The sequence below is a fragment of the Phalangium opilio genome, unplaced genomic scaffold, assembly GCF_054372755.1.
Source record: "Phalangium opilio isolate 3A_F unplaced genomic scaffold, DU_Popi_V2 ptg000095l_1, whole genome shotgun sequence".
Classification (NCBI taxonomy): Eukaryota; Metazoa; Arthropoda; class Arachnida; order Opiliones; family Phalangiidae; genus Phalangium; species Phalangium opilio.
Genome location: NW_028324200.1, coordinates 3,574,684 through 3,591,100, shown reverse-complemented (window position 1 = coordinate 3,591,100; position 16,417 = coordinate 3,574,684). Strand labels below are relative to the sequence as shown.

The following is a 16,417-nucleotide window of genomic DNA, read 5'->3' as shown; positions in this document are numbered from 1 at the left end:
CTTTTTGCTGTTCTAATATCTGGTGGATTTTAAAAAAGGAAACTACACTGTAAAAGACAACGGCACGCAGTGTTCCTAATTGGTCTCCCTCCCAAGTACTGACTGCGCTTGACGCTGCTTAATTTCGGTGATCGGACGAGAACCGGTGTTTTCAGCGTGATATGGCCGTCGCCGAGATCTTTAGTTAGTTATTCGAATTTAAAACTAATTTGACAAATTACCCTTCTGCTTGTTTGAAAGATAAGAAACTCTGTTTGCTTTTCTCATATCTGGTGGATTTTAAAAAAGGAAACTACACCGTAAAAGGCAACGGCACGCAGTGTTCCTAAGTGGTCTCCCTCCCAAGTACTGACTGCGCTCGACGCCGCTTAACTTCGGTGATCGTACGAGAACCGGTGTTTTCAGCGTGATATGGCCGTCGCCGAGATCTTTAGTTAGTTATTCGAATTTAAAACTAATTTGACAAATTACCCTTCTGCATTTTTTCAAACAATAAAAAAAGAAACTCTGTTTGCTTTTCTCATATCTGGTGGATTTTAAAAAAGGAAACTACACTGTAAAAGACAACGGCACGCAGTGTTTCTAAGTGGTCTCCCTCCCAAGTACTGACTGCGCTCGACGCTGCTTAACTTCGGTGATCGGACGAGAACCGGTGTTTTCAGCGTGATATGGCCGTTGCCGAGAACGTTAGTTAGTTATTCGAATTTAAAACTAATTTGACAAATTACCCTTCTGCATGTTTTCAAAAAATAAAAAAAAGAAACTCTGTTTGCTTTTCTCATATCTGGTAGATTTTAAAAAAGGAAACTAAACTGTAAAAGACAACGGCACGCAGTATTCCTAAGTGGTCTCCCTCCCAAGTACTGACTGCGCTCGACGCAGCTTAACTTCGGTGATCGGACGAGAACCGGTGATTTCAGCGTGATATGGCCGTTGCCGAGAACTGTGGTTAGTTATTCGAATTTAAAACTAACTAGACAAATTACCCTTCTGCATGTTTTCAAAAAATAAAAAAAAGAAACTCTGTTTGCTTTTCGCATATCTGGTGGATTTTAAAAAAGGAAACTACACTGTAAAAGACAACGGCACGCAGTGTTCCTAAGTGGTCTCCCTCCCAAGTACTGACTGCGCTCGACGCTGCTTAACTTCGGTGATCGTACGAGAACCGGTGTTTTCAGCGTGATATGGCCGTCGCCGAGATCTTTAGTTAGTTATTCGAATTTAAAACTAATTTGACAAATTACCCTTCTGCATTTTTTCAAACAATAAAAAAAGAAACTCTGTTTGCTTTTCTCATATCTGGTGGATTTTAAAAAAGGAAACTACACTGTAAAAGACAACGGCACGCAGTGTTTCTAAGTGGTCTCCCTCCCAAGTACTGACTGCGCTCGACGCTGCTTAACTTCGGTGATCGGACGAGAACCGGTGTTTTCAGCGTGATATGGCCGTTGCCGAGAACGTTAGTTAGTTATTCGAATTTAAAACTAATTTGACAAATTACCCTTCTGCATGTTTTCAAAAAATAAAAAAAAGAAACTCTGTTTGCTTTTCTCATATCTGGTAGATTTTAAAAAAGGAAACTAAACTGTAAAAGACAACGGCACGCAGTATTCCTAAGTGGTCTCCCTCCCAAGTACTGACTGCGCTCGACGCAGCTTAACTTCGGTGATCGGAGGAGAACCGGTGTTTTCAGCGTGATATGGCCGTTGCCGAGAACTGTGGTTAGTTATTCGAATTTAAAACTAATTAGACAAATTACCCTTCTGCATGTTTTCAAAAAATAAAAAAAAGAAACTCTGTTTGCTTTTCTCATATCTGGTGGATTTTAAAAAAGGAAACTACACTGTAAAAGACAACGGCACGCAGTGTTCCTAAGTGGTCTCCCTCCCAAGTACTGACTGCGCTCGACGCTGCTTAACTTCGGTGATCGTACGAGAACCGGTGTTTTCAGCGTGATATGGCCGTCGCCGAGATCTTTAGTTAGTTATTCGAATTTAAAACTAATTTGACAAATTACCCTTCTGCATGTTTGAAAAAAAAGAAACTCTGTTTCCTTTTCTCATATCTGGTGGATTTTAAAATAAGAAACTACACTGTAAAAGACAACGGCACGCAGTGTTCCTAAGTGGTCTCCCTCCCAAGTACTGACTGCGCTCGACGCTGCTTAACTTCGGTGATCGGACGAGAACCGGTGTTTTCAGCGTGATATGGCCGTTGCCGAGAACTTTAGTTAGTTATTCGAATTTAAAACTAATTTGACAAATTACCCTTCTGCATGTTTTCAAAAAATAAAAAAAGAAACTCTGTTTGCTTTTCTCATATCTGGTAGATTTTAAAAAAGGAAACTAAACTGTAAAAGACAACGGCACGCAGTATTCCTAAGTGGTCTCCCTCCCAAGTAATGACTGCGCTTTTCGCAGCTTAACTTCGGTGATCGGACGAGAACCGGTGTTTTCAGCGTGATATGGCCGTTGCCGAGAACTGTGGTTAGTTATTCGAATTTAAAACTAATTAGACAAATTACCCTTCTGTATGTTTGAAAAAAAAAAGAAACTCTGTTTGCTGTTCTAATATCTGGTGGATTTTAAAAAAGGAAACTACACTGTAAAAGACAACGGCACGCAGTGTTCCTAATTGGTCTCCCTCCCAAGTACTGACGGCGCTTGACGCTGCTTAATTTCGTTGATCGTACGAGAACCGGTGTTTTCAGCGTGATATCGCCGTCGCCGAGATCTTTAGTTAGTTATTCGAATTTAAAACTAATTTGACAAATTACCCTTCTGCTTGTTTGAAAGATAAGAAACTCTGTTTGCTTTTATCATATCTGGTGGATTTTAAAAAAGGAAACTACACTGTAAAAGACAACGGCACGCAGTGTTCCTAAGTGGTCTCCCTCCCAAGTACTGACTGCGCTCGACGCTGCTTAACTTCGGTGATCGTACGAGAACCGGTGTTTTCAGCGTGATATGGCCGTCGCCGAGATCTTTAGTTAGTTATTCGAATTTAAAACAAATTAGACAAATTACCCTTCTGTATGTTTGAAAAAAAAGAAACTCTGTTTGCTGTTCTAATATCTGCTGGATTTTAAAAAAGGAAACAATACTGTAAAAGACAACGGCACGCAGTGCTCCTAATTGGTCTCCCTCCCAAGTACTGACTGCGCTTGACGCTGCTTAATTTCGGTGATCGGACGAGAACCGGTGTTTTCAGCGTGATATGGCCGTCGCCGAGATCTTTAGTTAGTTATTCGAATTTAAAACTAATTTGACAAATTACCCTTCTGCATTTTTTCAAACAATAAAAAAAGAAACTCTGTTTGCTTTTCTCATATCTGGTGGATTTTAAAAAAGGAAACTACACTGTAAAAGGCAACGGCACGCAGTGTTCCTAAGTGGTCTCCCTCCCAAGTACTGACTGTGCTCGACGCTGCTTAACTTCGGTGATCGTACGAGAACCGGTGTTTTCAGCGTGATATGGCCGTCGCCGAGATCTTTAGTTAGTTATTCGAATTTAAAACTAATTTGACAAATTACCCTTCTGCATTTTTTCAAACAATAAAAAAAGAAACTCTGTTTGCTTTTCTCATATCTGGTGGATTTTAAAAAAGGAAACTACACTGTAAAAGACAACGGCACGCAGTGTTTCTAAGTGGTCTCCCTCCCAAGTACTGACTGCGCTCGACGCTGCTTAACTTCGGTGATCGGACGAGAACCGGTGTTTTCAGCGTGATATGGCCGTTGCCGAGAACTGTGGTTAGTTATTCGAATTTAAAACTAATTAGACAAATTACCCTTCTGTATGTTTGAAAAAAAAGAAACTCTGTTTGCTGTTCTAATATCTGGTGGATTTTAAAAAAGGAAACTACACTGTAAAAGACAACGGCACGCAGTGTTCCTAATTGGTCTCCCTCCCAAGTACTGACTGCGCTTGACGCTGCTTAATTTCGGTGATCGGACGAGAACCGGTGTTTTCAGCGTGATATGGCCGTCGCCGAGATCTTTAGTTAGTTATTCGAATTTAAAACTAATTTGACAAATTACCCTTCTGCATTTTTTCAAACAATAAAAAAAGAAACTCTGTTTGCTTTTCTCATATCTGGTGGATTTTAAAAAAGGAAACTACACTGTAAAAGACAACGGCACGCAGTGTTTCTAAGTGGTCTCCCTCCCAAGTACTGACTGCGCTCGACGCTGCTTAACTTCGGTGATCGGACGAGAACCGGTGTTTTCAGCGTGATATGGCCGTTGCCGAGAACTGTGGTTAGTTATTCGAATTTAAAACTAATTAGACAAATTACCCTTCTGTATGTTTGAAAAAAAAGAAACTCTGTTTGCTGTTCTAATATCTGGTGGATTTTAAAAAAGGAAACTACACTGTAAAAGACAACGGCACGCAGTGTTCCTAAGTGGTCTCCCTCCCAAGTACTGACTGCGCTCGACGCTGCTTAACTTCGGTGATCGTACGAGAACCGGTGTTTTCAGCGTGATATGGCCGTCGCCCAGATCTTTGGTTAGTTATTCGAATTTAAAACTAATTTGACAAATTACCCTTCTGCATTTTTTCAAACAATAAAAAAAGAAACTCTGTTTGCTTTTCTCATATCTGGTGGATTTTAAAAAAGGAAACTACACTGTAAAAGACAACGGCACGCAGTGTTCCTAATTGGTCTCCCTCCCAAGTACTGACTGCGCTTGACGCTGCTTAATTTCGGTGATCGGACGAGAACCGGTGTTTTCAGCGTGATATGGCCGTCGCCGAGATTTTTAGTTAGTTATTCGAATTTAAAACTAATTTGACAAATTACCCTTCCGCATGTTTGAAAGATAAGAAACTCTGTTTGCTTTTCTCATATCTGGTGGATTTTAAAAAAGGAAAATACACTGTAAAAGACAACGGCACGCAGTGTTCCTGCTTGTTCTCCCTCCCAAGTACTGACTGCGCTTGACGCTGCTTAATTTCGGTGATCGGACGAGAACCGGTGTTTTCAGCGTGATATTGTCGTCGCCGAGATCTTTAGTTAGTTATTCGAATTTAAAACTAATTTGACAAATTACCCTTCTGCATGTTTGAAAAAAAAGAAACTCTGTTTGCTTTTCTCATATCTGGTGGATTTTAAAAAAGGAAACTACACTGTAAAAGACAACGGCACGCAGAGTTCCAATTGGTCTCCCTCCCAAGTACTGACTGCGCTTGACGCTACTTAATTTCGGTGATCGGACGAGAACCGGTGTTTTCAGCTTGATATGGCCGTCGCCGAGATCTTTAGTTAGTTATTCGAATTTAAAACTAATTTGACAAATTACCCTTCTGCATGTTTGAAAAAAAAGAAACTCTGTTTCCTTTTTTCATATCTGGTGGATTTTAAAATAAGAAACTACACTGTAAAAGACAACGGCACGCAGTGTTCCTAAGTGGTCTCCCTCCCAAGTACTGACTGCGCTCGACGCTGCTTAACTTCGGTGATCGGACGAGAACCGGTGTTTTCAGCGTGATATGGCCGTTGCCGAGAACTTTAGTTAGTTATTCGAATTTAAAACTAATTTGACAAATTACCCTTCTGCATGTTTGAAAAAAAAGAAACTCTGTTTGCTTTTCTCATATCTGGTGGATTTTAAAAAAGGAAACTACACTGTAAAAGACAACGGCACGCAGTGTTCCTAAGTGGTCTCCCTCCCAAGTACTGACTGCGCTCGACGCTGCTTAACTTCGGTGATCGGACGAGAACCGGTGTTTTCAGCGTGATATGGCCGTTGCCGAGAACTTTAGTTAGTTATTCGAATTTAAAACTAATTTGACAAATTACCCTTCTGTATGTTTGAAAAAAAAAGAAACTCTGTTTGCTGTTCTAATATCTGGTGGATTTTAAAAAAGGAAACTACACTGTAAAAGACAACGGCACGCAGTGTTCCTAATTGGTCTCCCTCCCAAGTACTGACTGCGCTTGACGCTGCTTAATTTCGGTGATCGGACGAGAACCGGTGTTTTCAGCGTGATATGGCCGTCGCCGAGATCTTTAGTTAGTTATTCGAATTTAAAACTAATTTGACAAATTACCCTTCTGTATGTTTGAAAGATAAGAAACTCTGTTTGCTTTTCTCATATCTGGTGGATTTTAAAAAAGGAAACTACACTGTAAAAGACAACGGCACGCAGTGTTCCTAAGTGGTCTCCCTCCCAAGTACTGACTGCGCTCGACGCTGCTTAACTTCGGTGATCGTACGAGAACCGGTGTTTTCAGCGTGATATGGCCGTCGCCGAGATCTTTAGTTAGTTATTCGAATTTAAAACTAATTAGACAAATTACCCTTCTGTATGTTTGAAAAAAAAGAAACTCTGTTTGCTGTTCTAATATCTGGTGGATTTTAAAAAAGGAAACTACACTGTAAAAGACAACGGCACGCAGTGTTCCTAAGTGGTCTCCCTCCCAAGTACTGACTGCGCTCGACGCTGCTTAACTTCGGTGATCGTACGAGAACCGGTGTTTTCAGCGTGATATGGCCGTCGCCGAGATCTTTAGTTAGTTATTCGAATTTAAAACTAATTTGACAAATTACCCTTCTGCATTTTTTCAAACAATAAAAAAAGAAACTCTGTTTGCTTTTCTCATATCTGGTGGATTTTAAAAAAGGAAACTACACTGTAAAAGACAACGGCACGCAGTGTGTCTAAGTGGTCTCCCTCCCAAGTACTGACTGCGCTCGACGCTGCTTAACTTCGGTGATCGGACGAGAACCGGTGTTTTCAGCGTGATATGGCCGTTGCCGAGAACTTTAGTTAGTTATTCGAATTTAAAACTAATTTGACAAATTACCCTTCTGTATGTTTGAAAAAAAAAAGAAACTCTGTTTGCTGTTCTAATATCTGGTGGATTTTAAAAAAGGAAACTACACTGTAAAAGACAACGGCACGCAGTGTTCCTAATTGGTCTCCCTCCCAAGTACTGACTGCGCTTGACGCTGCTTAATTTCGGTGATCGGACGAGAACCGGTGTTTTCAGCGTGATATGGCCGTCGCCGAGATCTTTAGTTAGTTATTCGAATTTAAAACTAATTTGACAAATTACCCTTCTGTATGTTTGAAAGATAAGAAACTCTGTTTGCTTTTCTCATATCTGGTGGATTTTAAAAAAGGAAACTACACTGTAAAAGACAACGGCACGCAGTGTTCCTAAGTGGTCTCCCTCCCAAGTACTGACTGCGCTCGACGCTGCTTAACTTCGGTGATCGTACGAGAACCGGTGTTTTCAGCGTGATATGGCCGTCGCCGAGATCTTTAGTTAGTTATTCGAATTTAAAACTAATTAGACAAATTACCCTTCTGTATGTTTGAAAAAAAAGAAACTCTGTTTGCTGTTCTAATATCTGGTGGATTTTAAAAAAGGAAACTACACTGTAAAAGACAACGGCACGCAGTGTTCCTAAGTGGTCTCCCTCCCAAGTACTGACTGCGCTCGACGCTGCTTAACTTCGGTGATCGTACGAGAACCGGTGTTTTCAGCGTGATATGGCCGTCGCCGAGATCTTTAGTTAGTTATTCGAATTTAAAACTAATTTGACAAATTACCCTTCTGCATTTTTTCAAACAATAAAAAAAGAAACTCTGTTTGCTTTTCTCATATCTGGTGGATTTTAAAAAAGGAAACTACACTGTAAAAGACAACGGCACGCAGTGTGTCTAAGTGGTCTCCCTCCCAAGTACTGACTGCGCTCGACGCTGCTTAACTTCGGTGATCGGACGAGAACCGGTGTTTTCAGCGTGATATGGCCGTTGCCGAGAACTGTGGTTAGTTATTCGAATTTAAAACTAATTAGACAAATTACCCTTCTGTATGTTTGAAAAAAAAGAAACTCTGTTTGCTGTTCTAATATCTGGTGGATTTTAAAAAAGGAAACTACACTGTAAAAGACAACGGCACGCAGTGTTCCTAATTGGTCTCCCTCCCAAGTACTGACTGCGCTTGACGCTGCTTAATTTCGGTGATCGGACGAGAACCGGTGTTTTCAGCGTGATATGGCCGTCGCCGAGATTTTTAGTTAGTTATTCGAATTTAAAACTAATTTGACAAATTACCCTTCCGCATGTTTGAAAGATAAGAAACTCTGTTTGCTTTTCTCATATCTGGTGGATTTTAAAAAAGGAAACGACACTGTAAAAGACAACGGCACGCAGTGTTCCTAAGTGGTCTCCCTCCCAAGTACTGACTGCGCTCGACGCTGCTTAACTTCGGTGATCGGACGAGAACCGGTGATTTCAGCGTGATATGGCCGTTGCCGAGAACTGTGGTTAGTTATTCGAATTTAAAACTAATTAGACAAATTACCCTTCTGCATGTTTTCAAAAAATAAAAAAAAGAAACTCTGTTTGCTTTTCGCATATCTGGTGGATTTTAAAAAAGGAAACTACACTGTAAAAGACAACGGCACGCAGTGTTCCTAAGTGGTCTCCCTCCCAAGTACTGACTGCGCTCGACGCTGCTTAACTTCGGTGATCGTACGAGAACCGGTGTTTTCAGCGTGATATGGCCGTCGCCGAGATCTTTAGTTAGTTATTCGAATTTAAAACTAATTTGACAAATTACCCTTCTGCATTTTTTCAAACAATAAAAAAAGAAACTCTGTTTGCTTTTCTCATATCTGGTGGATTTTAAAAAAGGAAACTACACTGTAAAAGACAACGGCACGCAGTGTTTCTAAGTGGTCTCCCTCCCAAGTACTGACTGCGCTCGACGCTGCTTAACTTCGGTGATCGGACGAGAACCGGTGTTTTCAGCGTGATATGGCCGTTGCCGAGAACGTTAGTTAGTTATTCGAATTTAAAACTAATTTGACAAATTACCCTTCTGCAGGTTTTCAAAAAATAAAAAAAAGAAACTCTGTTTGCTTTTCTCATATCTGGTAGATTTTAAAAAAGGAAACTAAACTGTAAAAGACAACGGCACGCAGTATTCCTAAGTGGTCTCCCTCCCAAGTACTGACTGCGCTCGACGCAGCTTAACTTCGGTGATCGGAGGAGAACCGGTGTTTTCAGCGTGATATGGCCGTTGCCGAGAACTGTGGTTAGTTATTCGAATTTAAAACTAATTAGACAAATTACCCTTCTGCATGTTTTCAAAAAATAAAAAAAAGAAACTCTGTTTGCTTTTCTCATATCTGGTGGATTTTAAAAAAGGAAACTACACTGTAAAAGACAACGGCACGCAGTGTTCCTAAGTGGTCTCCCTCCCAAGTACTGACTGCGCTCGACGCTGCTTAACTTCGGTGATCGTACGAGAACCGGTGTTTTCAGCGTGATATGGCCGTCGCCGAGATCTTTAGTTAGTTATTCGAATTTAAAACTAATTTGACAAATTACCCTTCTGCATGTTTGAAAAAAAAGAAACTCTGTTTCCTTTTCTCATATCTGGTGGATTTTAAAATAAGAAACTACACTGTAAAAGACAACGGCACGCAGTGTTCCTAAGTGGTCTCCCTCCCAAGTACTGACTGCGCTCGACGCTGCTTAACTTCGGTGATCGGACGAGAACCGGTGTTTTCAGCGTGATATGGCCGTTGCCGAGAACTTTAGTTAGTTATTCGAATTTAAAACTAATTTGACAAATTACCCTTCTGCATGTTTTCAAAAAATAAAAAAAGAAACTCTGTTTGCTTTTCTCATATCTGGTAGATTTTAAAAAAGGAAACTAAACTGTAAAAGACAACGGCACGCAGTATTCCTAAGTGGTCTCCCTCCCAAGTAATGACTGCGCTTTTCGCAGCTTAACTTCGGTGATCGGACGAGAACCGGTGTTTTCAGCGTGATATGGCCGTTGCCGAGAACTGTGGTTAGTTATTCGAATTTAAAACTAATTAGACAAATTACCCTTCTGTATGTTTGAAAAAAAAAAGAAACTCTGTTTGCTGTTCTAATATCTGGTGGATTTTAAAAAAGGAAACTACACTGTAAAAGACAACGGCACGCAGTGTTCCTAATTGGTCTCCCTCCCAAGTACTGACGGCGCTTGACGCTGCTTAATTTCGGTGATCGTACGAGAACCGGTGTTTTCAGCGTGATATCGCCGTCGCCGAGATCTTTAGTTAGTTATTCGAATTTAAAACTAATTTGACAAATTACCCTTCTGCTTGTTTGAAAGATAAGAAACTCTGTTTGCTTTTCTCATATCTGGTGGATTTTAAAAAAGGAAACTACACTGTAAAAGACAACGGCACGCAGTGTTCCTAAGTGGTCTCCCTCCCAAGTACTGACTGCGCTCGACGCTGCTTAACTTCGGTGATCGTACGAGAACCGGTGTTTTCAGCGTGATATGGCCGTCGCCGAGATCTTTAGTTAGTTATTCGAATTTAAAACAAATTAGACAAATTACCCTTCTGTATGTTTGAAAAAAAAGAAACTCTGTTTGCTGTTCTAATATCTGGTGGATTTTAAAAAAGGAAACTACACTGTAAAAGACAACGGCACGCAGTGCTCCTAATTGGTCTCCCTCCCAAGTACTGACTGCGCTTGACGCTGCTTAATTTCGGTGATCGGACGAGAACCGGTGTTTTCAGCGTGATATGGCCGTCGCCGAGATCTTTAGTTAGTTATTCGAATTTAAAACTAATTTGACAAATTACCCTTCTGCTTGTTTGAAAGATAAGAAACTCTGTTTGCTTTTCTCATATCTGGTGGATTTTAAAAAAGGAAACTACACTGTAAAAGGCAACGGCACGCAGTGTTCCTAAGTGGTCTCCCTCCCAAGTACTGACTGTGCTCGACGCTGCTTAACTTCGGTGATCGTACGAGAACCGGTGTTTTCAGCGTGATATGGCCGTCGCCGAGATCTTTAGTTAGTTATTCGAATTTAAAACTAATTTGACAAATTACCCTTCTGCATTTTTTCTAACAATAAAAAAAGAAACTCTGTTTGCTTTTCTCATATCTGGTGGATTTTAAAAAAGGAAACTACACTGTAAAAGACAACGGCACGCAGTGTTTCTAAGTGGTCTCCCTCCCAAGTACTGACTGCGCTCGACGCTGCTTAACTTCGGTGATCGGACGAGAACCGGTGTTTTCAGCGTGATATGGCCGTTGCCGAGAACTGTGGTTAGTTATTCGAATTTAAAACTAATTAGACAAATTACCCTTCTGTATGTTTGAAAAAAAAGAAACTCTGTTTGCTGTTCTAATATCTGGTGGATTTTAAAAAAGGAAACTACACTGTAAAAGACAACGGCACGCAGTGTTCCTAATTGGTCTCCCTCCCAAGTACTGACTGCGCTTGACGCTGCTTAATTTCGGTGATCGGACGAGAACCGGTGTTTTCAGCGTGATATGGCCGTCGCCGAGATCTTTAGTTAGTTATTCGAATTTAAAACTAATTTGACAAATTACTCTTCTGCATTTTTTCAAACAATAAAAAAAGAAACTCTGTTTGCTTTTCTCATATCTGGTGGATTTTAAAAAAGGAAACTACACTGTAAAAGACAACGGCACGCAGTGTTTCTAAGTGGTCTCCCTCCCAAGTACTGACTGCGCTCGACGCTGCTTAACTTCGGTGATCGGACGAGAACCGGTGTTTTCAGCGTGATATGGCCGTTGCCGAGAACTGTGGTTAGTTATTCGAATTTAAAACTAATTAGACAAATTACCCTTCTGTATGTTTGAAAAAAAAGAAACTCTGTTTGCTGTTCTAATATCTGGTGGATTTTAAAAAAGGAAACTACACTGTAAAAGACAACGGCACGCAGTGTTCCTAAGTGGTCTCCCTCCCAAGTACTGACTGCGCTCGACGCTGCTTAACTTCGGTGATCGTACGAGAACCGGTGTTTTCAGCGTGATATGGCCGTCGCCCAGATCTTTGGTTAGTTATTCGAATTTAAAACTAATTTGACAAATTACCCTTCTGCATTTTTTCAAACAATAAAAAAAGAAACTCTGTTTGCTTTTCTCATATCTGGTGGATTTTAAAAAAGGAAACTACACTGTAAAAGACAACGGCACGCAGTGTTCCTAATTGGTCTCCCTCCCAAGTACTGACTGCGCTTGACGCTGCTTAATTTCGGTGATCGGACGAGAACCGGTGTTTTCAGCGTGATATGGCCGTCGCCGAGATTTTTAGTTAGTTATTCGAATTTAAAACTAATTTGACAAATTACCCTTCCGCATGTTTGAAAGATAAGAAACTCTGTTTGCTTTTCTCATATCTGGTGGATTTTAAAAAAGGAAAATACACTGTAAAAGACAACGGCACGCAGTGTTCCTGCTTGTTCTCCCTCCCAAGTACTGACTGCGCTTGACGCTGCTTAATTTCGGTGATCGGACGAGAACCGGTGTTTTCAGCGTGATATTGTCGTCGCCGAGATCTTTAGTTAGTTATTCGAATTTAAAACTAATTTGACAAATTACCCTTCTGCATGTTTGAAAAAAAAGAAACTCTGTTTGCTTTTCTCATATCTGGTGGATTTTAAAAAAGGAAACTACACTGTAAAAGACAACGGCACGCAGAGTTCCAATTGGTCTCCCTCCCAAGTACTGACTGCGCTTGACGCTACTTAATTTCGGTGATCGGACGAGAACCGGTGTTTTCAGCTTGATATGGCCGTCGCCGAGATCTTTAGTTAGTTATTCGAATTTAAAACTAATTTGACAAATTACCCTTCTGCATGTTTGAAAAAAAAGAAACTCTGTTTCCTTTTTTCATATCTGGTGGATTTTAAAATAAGAAACTACACTGTAAAAGACAACGGCACGCAGTGTTCCTAAGTGGTCTCCCTCCCAAGTACTGACTGCGCTCGACGCTGCTTAACTTCGGTGATCGGACGAGAACCGGTGTTTTCAGCGTGATATGGCCGTTGCCGAGAACTTTAGTTAGTTATTCGAATTTAAAACTAATTTGACAAATTACCCTTCTGCATGTTTGAAAAAAAAGAAACTCTGTTTGCTTTTCTCATATCTGGTGGATTTTAAAAAAGGAAACTACACTGTAAAAGACAACGGCACGCAGTGTTCCTAAGTGGTCTCCCTCCCAAGTACTGACTGCGCTCGACGCTGCTTAACTTCGGTGATCGGACGAGAACCGGTGTTTTCAGCGTGATATGGCCGTTGCCGAGAACTTTAGTTAGTTATTCGAATTTAAAACTAATTTGACAAATTACCCTTCTGTATGTTTGAAAAAAAAAGAAACTCTGTTTGCTGTTCTAATATCTGGTGGATTTTAAAAAAGGAAACTACACTGTAAAAGACAACGGCACGCAGTGTTCCTAATTGGTCTCCCTCCCAAGTACTGACTGCGCTTGACGCTGCTTAATTTCGGTGATCGGACGAGAACCGGTGTTTTCAGCGTGATATGGCCGTCGCCGAGATCTTTAGTTAGTTATTCGAATTTAAAACTAATTTGACAAATTACCCTTCTGTATGTTTGAAAGATGAGAAACTCTGTTTGCTTTTCTCATATCTGGTGGATTTTAAAAAAGGAAACTACACTGTAAAAGACAACGGCACGCAGTGTTCCTAAGTGGTCTCCCTCCCAAGTACTGACTGCGCTCGACGCTGCTTAACTTCGGTGATCGTACGAGAACCGGTGTTTTCAGCGTGATATGGCCGTCGCCGAGATCTTTAGTTAGTTATTCGAATTTAAAACTAATTAGACAAATTACCCTTCTGTATGTTTGAAAAAAAAGAAACTCTGTTTGCTGTTCTAATATCTGGTGGATTTTAAAAAAGGAAACTACACTGTAAAAGACAACGGCACGCAGTGTTCCTAAGTGGTCTCCCTCCCAAGTACTGACTGCGCTCGACGCTGCTTAACTTCGGTGATCGTACGAGAATCGGTGTTTTCAGCGTGATATGGCCGTCGCCGAGATCTTTAGTTAGTTATTCGAATTTAAAACTAATTTGACAAATTACCCTTCTGCATTTTTTCAAACAATAAAAAAAGAAACTCTGTTTGCTTTTCTCATATCTGGTGGATTTTAAAAAAGGAAACTACACTGTAAAAGACAACGGCACGCAGTGTGTCTAAGTGGTCTCCCTCCCAAGTACTGACTGCGCTCGACGCTGCTTAACTTCGGTGATCGGACGAGAACCGGTGTTTTCAGCGTGATATGGCCGTTGCCGAGAACTGTGGTTAGTTATTCGAATTTAAAACTAATTAGACAAATTACCCTTCTGTATGTTTGAAAAAAAAGAAACTCTGTTTGCTGTTCTAATATCTGGTGGATTTTAAAAAAGGAAACTACACTGTAAAAGACAACGGCACGCAGTGTTCCTAATTGGTCTCCCTCCCAAGTACTGACTGCGCTTGACGCTGCTTAATTTCGGTGATCGGACGAGAACCGGTGTTTTCAGCGTGATATGGCCGTCGCCGAGATTTTTAGTTAGTTATTCGAATTTAAAACTAATTTGACAAATTACCCTTCCGCATGTTTGAAAGATAAGAAACTCTGTTTGCTTTTCTCATATCTGGTGGATTTTAAAAAAGGAAACGACACTGTAAAAGACAACGGCACGCAGTGTTCCTAAGTGGTCTCCCTCCCAAGTACTGACTGCGCTCGACGCTGCTTAACTTCGGTGATCGGACGAGAACCGGTGTTTTCAGCGCGATATGGCCGTTGCCGAGAACTTTAGTTAGTTATTCGAATGTAAAACTAATTTGACAAATAACCCTTCTGCATGTTTGAAAAAAAAGAAACTCTGTTTGCTTTTCTCATATCTGGTGGATTTTAAAAAAGGAAACTACACTGTAAAAGACAACGGCACGCAGAGTTCCAAATGGTCTCCCTCCCAAGTACTGACTGCGCTCGACGCTGCTTAACTTCGGTGATCGGACGAGAACCGGTGTTTTCAGCGTGATATGGCCGTTGCCGGGAACTTTAGTTAGTTATTCGAATTTAAAACTAATTTGACAAATTACCCTTCTGCATGTTTGAAAAAAAAGAAACTCTGTTTGCTTTTCTCATATCTGGTGGATTTTAAAAAAGGAAACTACACTGTAAAAGACAACGGCACGCAGTGTTCCTAAGTGGTCTCCCTCCCAAGTACTGACTGCGCTCGACGCTGCTTAACTTCGGTGATCGGACGAGAACCGGTGTTTTCAGCGTGATATGGCCGTTGCCGGGAACTTTAGTTAGTTATTCGAATTTAAAACTAATTTGACAAATTACCCTTCTGCATGTTTGAAAAAAAAGAAACTCTGTTTCCTTTTCTCATATCTGGTGGATTTTAAAATAAGAAACTACACTGTAAAAGACAACGGCACGCAGTGTTCCTAAGTGGTCTCCCTCCCAAGTACTGACTGCGCTCGACGCTGCTTAACTTCGGTGATCGGACGAGAACCGGTGTTTTCAGCGTGATATGGCCGTTGCCGAGAACTTTAGTTAGTTATTCGAATTTAAAACTAATTTGACAAATTACCCTTCTGCATGTTTTCAAAAAATAAAAAAAAGAAACTCTGTTTGCTTTTCTCATATCTGGTAGATTTTAAAAAAGGAAACTAAACTGTAAAAGACAACGGCACGCAGTATTCCTAAGTGGTCTCCCTCCCAAGTAATGACTGCGCTTTTCGCAGCTTAACTTCGGTGATCGGACGAGAACCGGTGTTTTCAGCGTGATATGGCCGTTGCCGAGAACTGTGGTTAGTTATTCGAATTTAAAACTAATTAGACAAATTACCCTTCTGCATGTTTGAAAAAAAGAAACTCTGTTTGCTGTTCTAATATCTGGTGGATTTTAAAAAAGGAAACTACACTGTAAAAGACAACGGCACGCAGTGTTCCTAAGTGGTCTCCCTCCCAAGTACTGACTGCGCTCGACGCTGCTTAACTTCGGTGATCGGACGAGAACCGGTGTTTTCAGCGTGATATGGCCGTTGCCGAGAACTTTAGTTAGTTATTCGAATTTAAAACTAATTTGACAAATTACCCTTCTGCATGTTTGAAAAAAAAGAAACTCTGTTTCCTTTTCTCATATCTGGTGGATTTTAAAATAAGAAACTACACTGTAAAAGACAACGGCACGCAGTGTTCCTAAGTGGTCTCCCTCCCAAGTACTGACTGCGCTCGACGCTGCTTAACTTCGGTGATCGGACGAGAACCGGTGTTTTCAGCGTGATATGGCCGTTGCCGAGAACTTTAGTTAGTTATTCGAATTTAAAACTAATTTGACAAATTACCCTTCTGCATGTTTTCAAAAAATAAAAAAAAGAAACTCTGTTTGCTTTTCTCATATCTGGTAGATTTAAAAAAAGGAAACTAAACTGTAAAAGACAACGGCACGCAGTATTCCTAAGTGGTCTCCCTCCCAAGTAATGACTGCGCTTTTCGCAGCTTAACTTCGGTGATCGGACGAGAACCGGTGTTTTCAGCGTGATATGGCCGTTGCCGAGAACTGTGGTTAGTTATTCGAATTTAAAACTAATTAGACAAATTACCCTTCTGCATGTTTG

General features: G+C 40.8%; 39 non-coding genes and 26 pseudogenes across 39 annotated transcripts; all 65 read right to left on the bottom strand.

Annotated features, from left to right (window-relative positions):
* Positions 1-54: 54 nt before the first annotated feature.
* Positions 55-173, bottom strand: LOC149636501 (5S ribosomal RNA; annotated as a pseudogene).
* Positions 174-304: 131 nt separating this feature from the next.
* Positions 305-423, bottom strand: LOC149636500 (5S ribosomal RNA). The gene has a single exon (XR_016372601.1). It is a non-coding gene; the product is annotated as a 5S ribosomal RNA (ribosomal RNA).
* Positions 424-561: 138 nt separating this feature from the next.
* LOC149636499 (5S ribosomal RNA) lies at positions 562-680 on the bottom strand. Its single transcript, XR_016372593.1, has one exon. It is a non-coding gene; the product is annotated as a 5S ribosomal RNA (ribosomal RNA).
* A 139-nt stretch (positions 681-819) lies between these two features.
* LOC149636498 (5S ribosomal RNA) lies at positions 820-938 on the bottom strand. Its single transcript, XR_016372859.1, has one exon. It is a non-coding gene; the product is annotated as a 5S ribosomal RNA (ribosomal RNA).
* A 139-nt stretch (positions 939-1,077) lies between these two features.
* LOC149636497 (5S ribosomal RNA) lies at positions 1,078-1,196 on the bottom strand. The gene has a single exon (XR_016372553.1). It is a non-coding gene; the product is annotated as a 5S ribosomal RNA (ribosomal RNA).
* A 138-nt stretch (positions 1,197-1,334) lies between these two features.
* LOC149636496 (5S ribosomal RNA) lies at positions 1,335-1,453 on the bottom strand. The gene has a single exon (XR_016372592.1). It is a non-coding gene; the product is annotated as a 5S ribosomal RNA (ribosomal RNA).
* A 139-nt stretch (positions 1,454-1,592) lies between these two features.
* LOC149636495 (5S ribosomal RNA) lies at positions 1,593-1,711 on the bottom strand. The gene has a single exon (XR_016372799.1). It is a non-coding gene; the product is annotated as a 5S ribosomal RNA (ribosomal RNA).
* A 139-nt stretch (positions 1,712-1,850) lies between these two features.
* Positions 1,851-1,969, bottom strand: LOC149636494 (5S ribosomal RNA). The gene has a single exon (XR_016372552.1). It is a non-coding gene; the product is annotated as a 5S ribosomal RNA (ribosomal RNA).
* A 131-nt stretch (positions 1,970-2,100) lies between these two features.
* LOC149636493 (5S ribosomal RNA) lies at positions 2,101-2,219 on the bottom strand. Its single transcript, XR_016373259.1, has one exon. It is a non-coding gene; the product is annotated as a 5S ribosomal RNA (ribosomal RNA).
* A 138-nt stretch (positions 2,220-2,357) lies between these two features.
* Positions 2,358-2,476, bottom strand: LOC149636492 (5S ribosomal RNA; annotated as a pseudogene).
* A 133-nt stretch (positions 2,477-2,609) lies between these two features.
* Positions 2,610-2,728, bottom strand: LOC149636491 (5S ribosomal RNA; annotated as a pseudogene).
* Positions 2,729-2,859: 131 nt separating this feature from the next.
* Positions 2,860-2,978, bottom strand: LOC149636490 (5S ribosomal RNA). Its single transcript, XR_016372551.1, has one exon. It is a non-coding gene; the product is annotated as a 5S ribosomal RNA (ribosomal RNA).
* Positions 2,979-3,109: 131 nt separating this feature from the next.
* Positions 3,110-3,228, bottom strand: LOC149636489 (5S ribosomal RNA; annotated as a pseudogene).
* A 138-nt stretch (positions 3,229-3,366) lies between these two features.
* LOC149636488 (5S ribosomal RNA) lies at positions 3,367-3,485 on the bottom strand. Its single transcript, XR_016372987.1, has one exon. It is a non-coding gene; the product is annotated as a 5S ribosomal RNA (ribosomal RNA).
* Positions 3,486-3,623: 138 nt separating this feature from the next.
* LOC149636487 (5S ribosomal RNA) lies at positions 3,624-3,742 on the bottom strand. Its single transcript, XR_016372591.1, has one exon. It is a non-coding gene; the product is annotated as a 5S ribosomal RNA (ribosomal RNA).
* A 131-nt stretch (positions 3,743-3,873) lies between these two features.
* On the bottom strand, positions 3,874-3,992 carry LOC149636486 (5S ribosomal RNA; annotated as a pseudogene).
* A 138-nt stretch (positions 3,993-4,130) lies between these two features.
* LOC149636485 (5S ribosomal RNA) lies at positions 4,131-4,249 on the bottom strand. Its single transcript, XR_016372590.1, has one exon. It is a non-coding gene; the product is annotated as a 5S ribosomal RNA (ribosomal RNA).
* A 131-nt stretch (positions 4,250-4,380) lies between these two features.
* On the bottom strand, positions 4,381-4,499 carry LOC149636484 (5S ribosomal RNA). The gene has a single exon (XR_016372550.1). It is a non-coding gene; the product is annotated as a 5S ribosomal RNA (ribosomal RNA).
* Positions 4,500-4,637: 138 nt separating this feature from the next.
* LOC149636483 (5S ribosomal RNA) lies at positions 4,638-4,756 on the bottom strand (annotated as a pseudogene).
* Positions 4,757-4,887: 131 nt separating this feature from the next.
* LOC149636482 (5S ribosomal RNA) lies at positions 4,888-5,006 on the bottom strand (annotated as a pseudogene).
* A 131-nt stretch (positions 5,007-5,137) lies between these two features.
* On the bottom strand, positions 5,138-5,255 carry LOC149636481 (5S ribosomal RNA; annotated as a pseudogene).
* A 131-nt stretch (positions 5,256-5,386) lies between these two features.
* Positions 5,387-5,505, bottom strand: LOC149636480 (5S ribosomal RNA). The gene has a single exon (XR_016373258.1). It is a non-coding gene; the product is annotated as a 5S ribosomal RNA (ribosomal RNA).
* Positions 5,506-5,636: 131 nt separating this feature from the next.
* On the bottom strand, positions 5,637-5,755 carry LOC149636479 (5S ribosomal RNA). Its single transcript, XR_016373257.1, has one exon. It is a non-coding gene; the product is annotated as a 5S ribosomal RNA (ribosomal RNA).
* Positions 5,756-5,887: 132 nt separating this feature from the next.
* Positions 5,888-6,006, bottom strand: LOC149636478 (5S ribosomal RNA; annotated as a pseudogene).
* A 131-nt stretch (positions 6,007-6,137) lies between these two features.
* On the bottom strand, positions 6,138-6,256 carry LOC149636477 (5S ribosomal RNA). The gene has a single exon (XR_016372549.1). It is a non-coding gene; the product is annotated as a 5S ribosomal RNA (ribosomal RNA).
* Positions 6,257-6,387: 131 nt separating this feature from the next.
* Positions 6,388-6,506, bottom strand: LOC149636476 (5S ribosomal RNA). Its single transcript, XR_016372548.1, has one exon. It is a non-coding gene; the product is annotated as a 5S ribosomal RNA (ribosomal RNA).
* A 138-nt stretch (positions 6,507-6,644) lies between these two features.
* On the bottom strand, positions 6,645-6,763 carry LOC149636475 (5S ribosomal RNA; annotated as a pseudogene).
* Positions 6,764-6,896: 133 nt separating this feature from the next.
* Positions 6,897-7,015, bottom strand: LOC149636474 (5S ribosomal RNA; annotated as a pseudogene).
* Positions 7,016-7,146: 131 nt separating this feature from the next.
* On the bottom strand, positions 7,147-7,265 carry LOC149636473 (5S ribosomal RNA). The gene has a single exon (XR_016372547.1). It is a non-coding gene; the product is annotated as a 5S ribosomal RNA (ribosomal RNA).
* A 131-nt stretch (positions 7,266-7,396) lies between these two features.
* LOC149636472 (5S ribosomal RNA) lies at positions 7,397-7,515 on the bottom strand. The gene has a single exon (XR_016372546.1). It is a non-coding gene; the product is annotated as a 5S ribosomal RNA (ribosomal RNA).
* A 138-nt stretch (positions 7,516-7,653) lies between these two features.
* Positions 7,654-7,772, bottom strand: LOC149636471 (5S ribosomal RNA; annotated as a pseudogene).
* Positions 7,773-7,903: 131 nt separating this feature from the next.
* LOC149636470 (5S ribosomal RNA) lies at positions 7,904-8,022 on the bottom strand (annotated as a pseudogene).
* Positions 8,023-8,153: 131 nt separating this feature from the next.
* Positions 8,154-8,272, bottom strand: LOC149636469 (5S ribosomal RNA). Its single transcript, XR_016372455.1, has one exon. It is a non-coding gene; the product is annotated as a 5S ribosomal RNA (ribosomal RNA).
* Positions 8,273-8,411: 139 nt separating this feature from the next.
* LOC149636468 (5S ribosomal RNA) lies at positions 8,412-8,530 on the bottom strand. The gene has a single exon (XR_016372545.1). It is a non-coding gene; the product is annotated as a 5S ribosomal RNA (ribosomal RNA).
* A 138-nt stretch (positions 8,531-8,668) lies between these two features.
* On the bottom strand, positions 8,669-8,787 carry LOC149636467 (5S ribosomal RNA). The gene has a single exon (XR_016372589.1). It is a non-coding gene; the product is annotated as a 5S ribosomal RNA (ribosomal RNA).
* A 139-nt stretch (positions 8,788-8,926) lies between these two features.
* On the bottom strand, positions 8,927-9,045 carry LOC149636466 (5S ribosomal RNA). Its single transcript, XR_016372798.1, has one exon. It is a non-coding gene; the product is annotated as a 5S ribosomal RNA (ribosomal RNA).
* Positions 9,046-9,184: 139 nt separating this feature from the next.
* On the bottom strand, positions 9,185-9,303 carry LOC149636465 (5S ribosomal RNA). Its single transcript, XR_016372543.1, has one exon. It is a non-coding gene; the product is annotated as a 5S ribosomal RNA (ribosomal RNA).
* A 131-nt stretch (positions 9,304-9,434) lies between these two features.
* On the bottom strand, positions 9,435-9,553 carry LOC149636464 (5S ribosomal RNA). The gene has a single exon (XR_016373256.1). It is a non-coding gene; the product is annotated as a 5S ribosomal RNA (ribosomal RNA).
* A 138-nt stretch (positions 9,554-9,691) lies between these two features.
* On the bottom strand, positions 9,692-9,810 carry LOC149636463 (5S ribosomal RNA; annotated as a pseudogene).
* A 133-nt stretch (positions 9,811-9,943) lies between these two features.
* Positions 9,944-10,062, bottom strand: LOC149636462 (5S ribosomal RNA; annotated as a pseudogene).
* A 131-nt stretch (positions 10,063-10,193) lies between these two features.
* Positions 10,194-10,312, bottom strand: LOC149636461 (5S ribosomal RNA). Its single transcript, XR_016372541.1, has one exon. It is a non-coding gene; the product is annotated as a 5S ribosomal RNA (ribosomal RNA).
* Positions 10,313-10,443: 131 nt separating this feature from the next.
* Positions 10,444-10,562, bottom strand: LOC149636460 (5S ribosomal RNA; annotated as a pseudogene).
* A 131-nt stretch (positions 10,563-10,693) lies between these two features.
* LOC149636459 (5S ribosomal RNA) lies at positions 10,694-10,812 on the bottom strand. Its single transcript, XR_016372986.1, has one exon. It is a non-coding gene; the product is annotated as a 5S ribosomal RNA (ribosomal RNA).
* Positions 10,813-10,950: 138 nt separating this feature from the next.
* On the bottom strand, positions 10,951-11,069 carry LOC149636458 (5S ribosomal RNA). Its single transcript, XR_016372587.1, has one exon. It is a non-coding gene; the product is annotated as a 5S ribosomal RNA (ribosomal RNA).
* Positions 11,070-11,200: 131 nt separating this feature from the next.
* LOC149636457 (5S ribosomal RNA) lies at positions 11,201-11,319 on the bottom strand (annotated as a pseudogene).
* Positions 11,320-11,457: 138 nt separating this feature from the next.
* Positions 11,458-11,576, bottom strand: LOC149636456 (5S ribosomal RNA). The gene has a single exon (XR_016372586.1). It is a non-coding gene; the product is annotated as a 5S ribosomal RNA (ribosomal RNA).
* A 131-nt stretch (positions 11,577-11,707) lies between these two features.
* Positions 11,708-11,826, bottom strand: LOC149636455 (5S ribosomal RNA). The gene has a single exon (XR_016372540.1). It is a non-coding gene; the product is annotated as a 5S ribosomal RNA (ribosomal RNA).
* A 138-nt stretch (positions 11,827-11,964) lies between these two features.
* Positions 11,965-12,083, bottom strand: LOC149636454 (5S ribosomal RNA; annotated as a pseudogene).
* A 131-nt stretch (positions 12,084-12,214) lies between these two features.
* Positions 12,215-12,333, bottom strand: LOC149636453 (5S ribosomal RNA; annotated as a pseudogene).
* Positions 12,334-12,464: 131 nt separating this feature from the next.
* LOC149636452 (5S ribosomal RNA) lies at positions 12,465-12,582 on the bottom strand (annotated as a pseudogene).
* Positions 12,583-12,713: 131 nt separating this feature from the next.
* On the bottom strand, positions 12,714-12,832 carry LOC149636451 (5S ribosomal RNA). The gene has a single exon (XR_016373255.1). It is a non-coding gene; the product is annotated as a 5S ribosomal RNA (ribosomal RNA).
* A 131-nt stretch (positions 12,833-12,963) lies between these two features.
* On the bottom strand, positions 12,964-13,082 carry LOC149636450 (5S ribosomal RNA). The gene has a single exon (XR_016373254.1). It is a non-coding gene; the product is annotated as a 5S ribosomal RNA (ribosomal RNA).
* A 132-nt stretch (positions 13,083-13,214) lies between these two features.
* Positions 13,215-13,333, bottom strand: LOC149636449 (5S ribosomal RNA; annotated as a pseudogene).
* Positions 13,334-13,464: 131 nt separating this feature from the next.
* LOC149636448 (5S ribosomal RNA) lies at positions 13,465-13,583 on the bottom strand. Its single transcript, XR_016372539.1, has one exon. It is a non-coding gene; the product is annotated as a 5S ribosomal RNA (ribosomal RNA).
* Positions 13,584-13,714: 131 nt separating this feature from the next.
* Positions 13,715-13,833, bottom strand: LOC149636447 (5S ribosomal RNA; annotated as a pseudogene).
* Positions 13,834-13,971: 138 nt separating this feature from the next.
* On the bottom strand, positions 13,972-14,090 carry LOC149636446 (5S ribosomal RNA; annotated as a pseudogene).
* Positions 14,091-14,221: 131 nt separating this feature from the next.
* LOC149636445 (5S ribosomal RNA) lies at positions 14,222-14,340 on the bottom strand (annotated as a pseudogene).
* Positions 14,341-14,471: 131 nt separating this feature from the next.
* LOC149636444 (5S ribosomal RNA) lies at positions 14,472-14,590 on the bottom strand. Its single transcript, XR_016372588.1, has one exon. It is a non-coding gene; the product is annotated as a 5S ribosomal RNA (ribosomal RNA).
* Positions 14,591-14,721: 131 nt separating this feature from the next.
* LOC149636443 (5S ribosomal RNA) lies at positions 14,722-14,839 on the bottom strand. The gene has a single exon (XR_016372870.1). It is a non-coding gene; the product is annotated as a 5S ribosomal RNA (ribosomal RNA).
* Positions 14,840-14,970: 131 nt separating this feature from the next.
* Positions 14,971-15,089, bottom strand: LOC149636442 (5S ribosomal RNA). Its single transcript, XR_016373252.1, has one exon. It is a non-coding gene; the product is annotated as a 5S ribosomal RNA (ribosomal RNA).
* A 131-nt stretch (positions 15,090-15,220) lies between these two features.
* Positions 15,221-15,339, bottom strand: LOC149636441 (5S ribosomal RNA). Its single transcript, XR_016373251.1, has one exon. It is a non-coding gene; the product is annotated as a 5S ribosomal RNA (ribosomal RNA).
* Positions 15,340-15,478: 139 nt separating this feature from the next.
* LOC149636440 (5S ribosomal RNA) lies at positions 15,479-15,597 on the bottom strand (annotated as a pseudogene).
* A 130-nt stretch (positions 15,598-15,727) lies between these two features.
* LOC149636439 (5S ribosomal RNA) lies at positions 15,728-15,846 on the bottom strand. The gene has a single exon (XR_016373250.1). It is a non-coding gene; the product is annotated as a 5S ribosomal RNA (ribosomal RNA).
* A 131-nt stretch (positions 15,847-15,977) lies between these two features.
* LOC149636438 (5S ribosomal RNA) lies at positions 15,978-16,096 on the bottom strand. Its single transcript, XR_016373249.1, has one exon. It is a non-coding gene; the product is annotated as a 5S ribosomal RNA (ribosomal RNA).
* Positions 16,097-16,235: 139 nt separating this feature from the next.
* Positions 16,236-16,354, bottom strand: LOC149636437 (5S ribosomal RNA; annotated as a pseudogene).
* Positions 16,355-16,417: the final 63 nt, after the last annotated feature.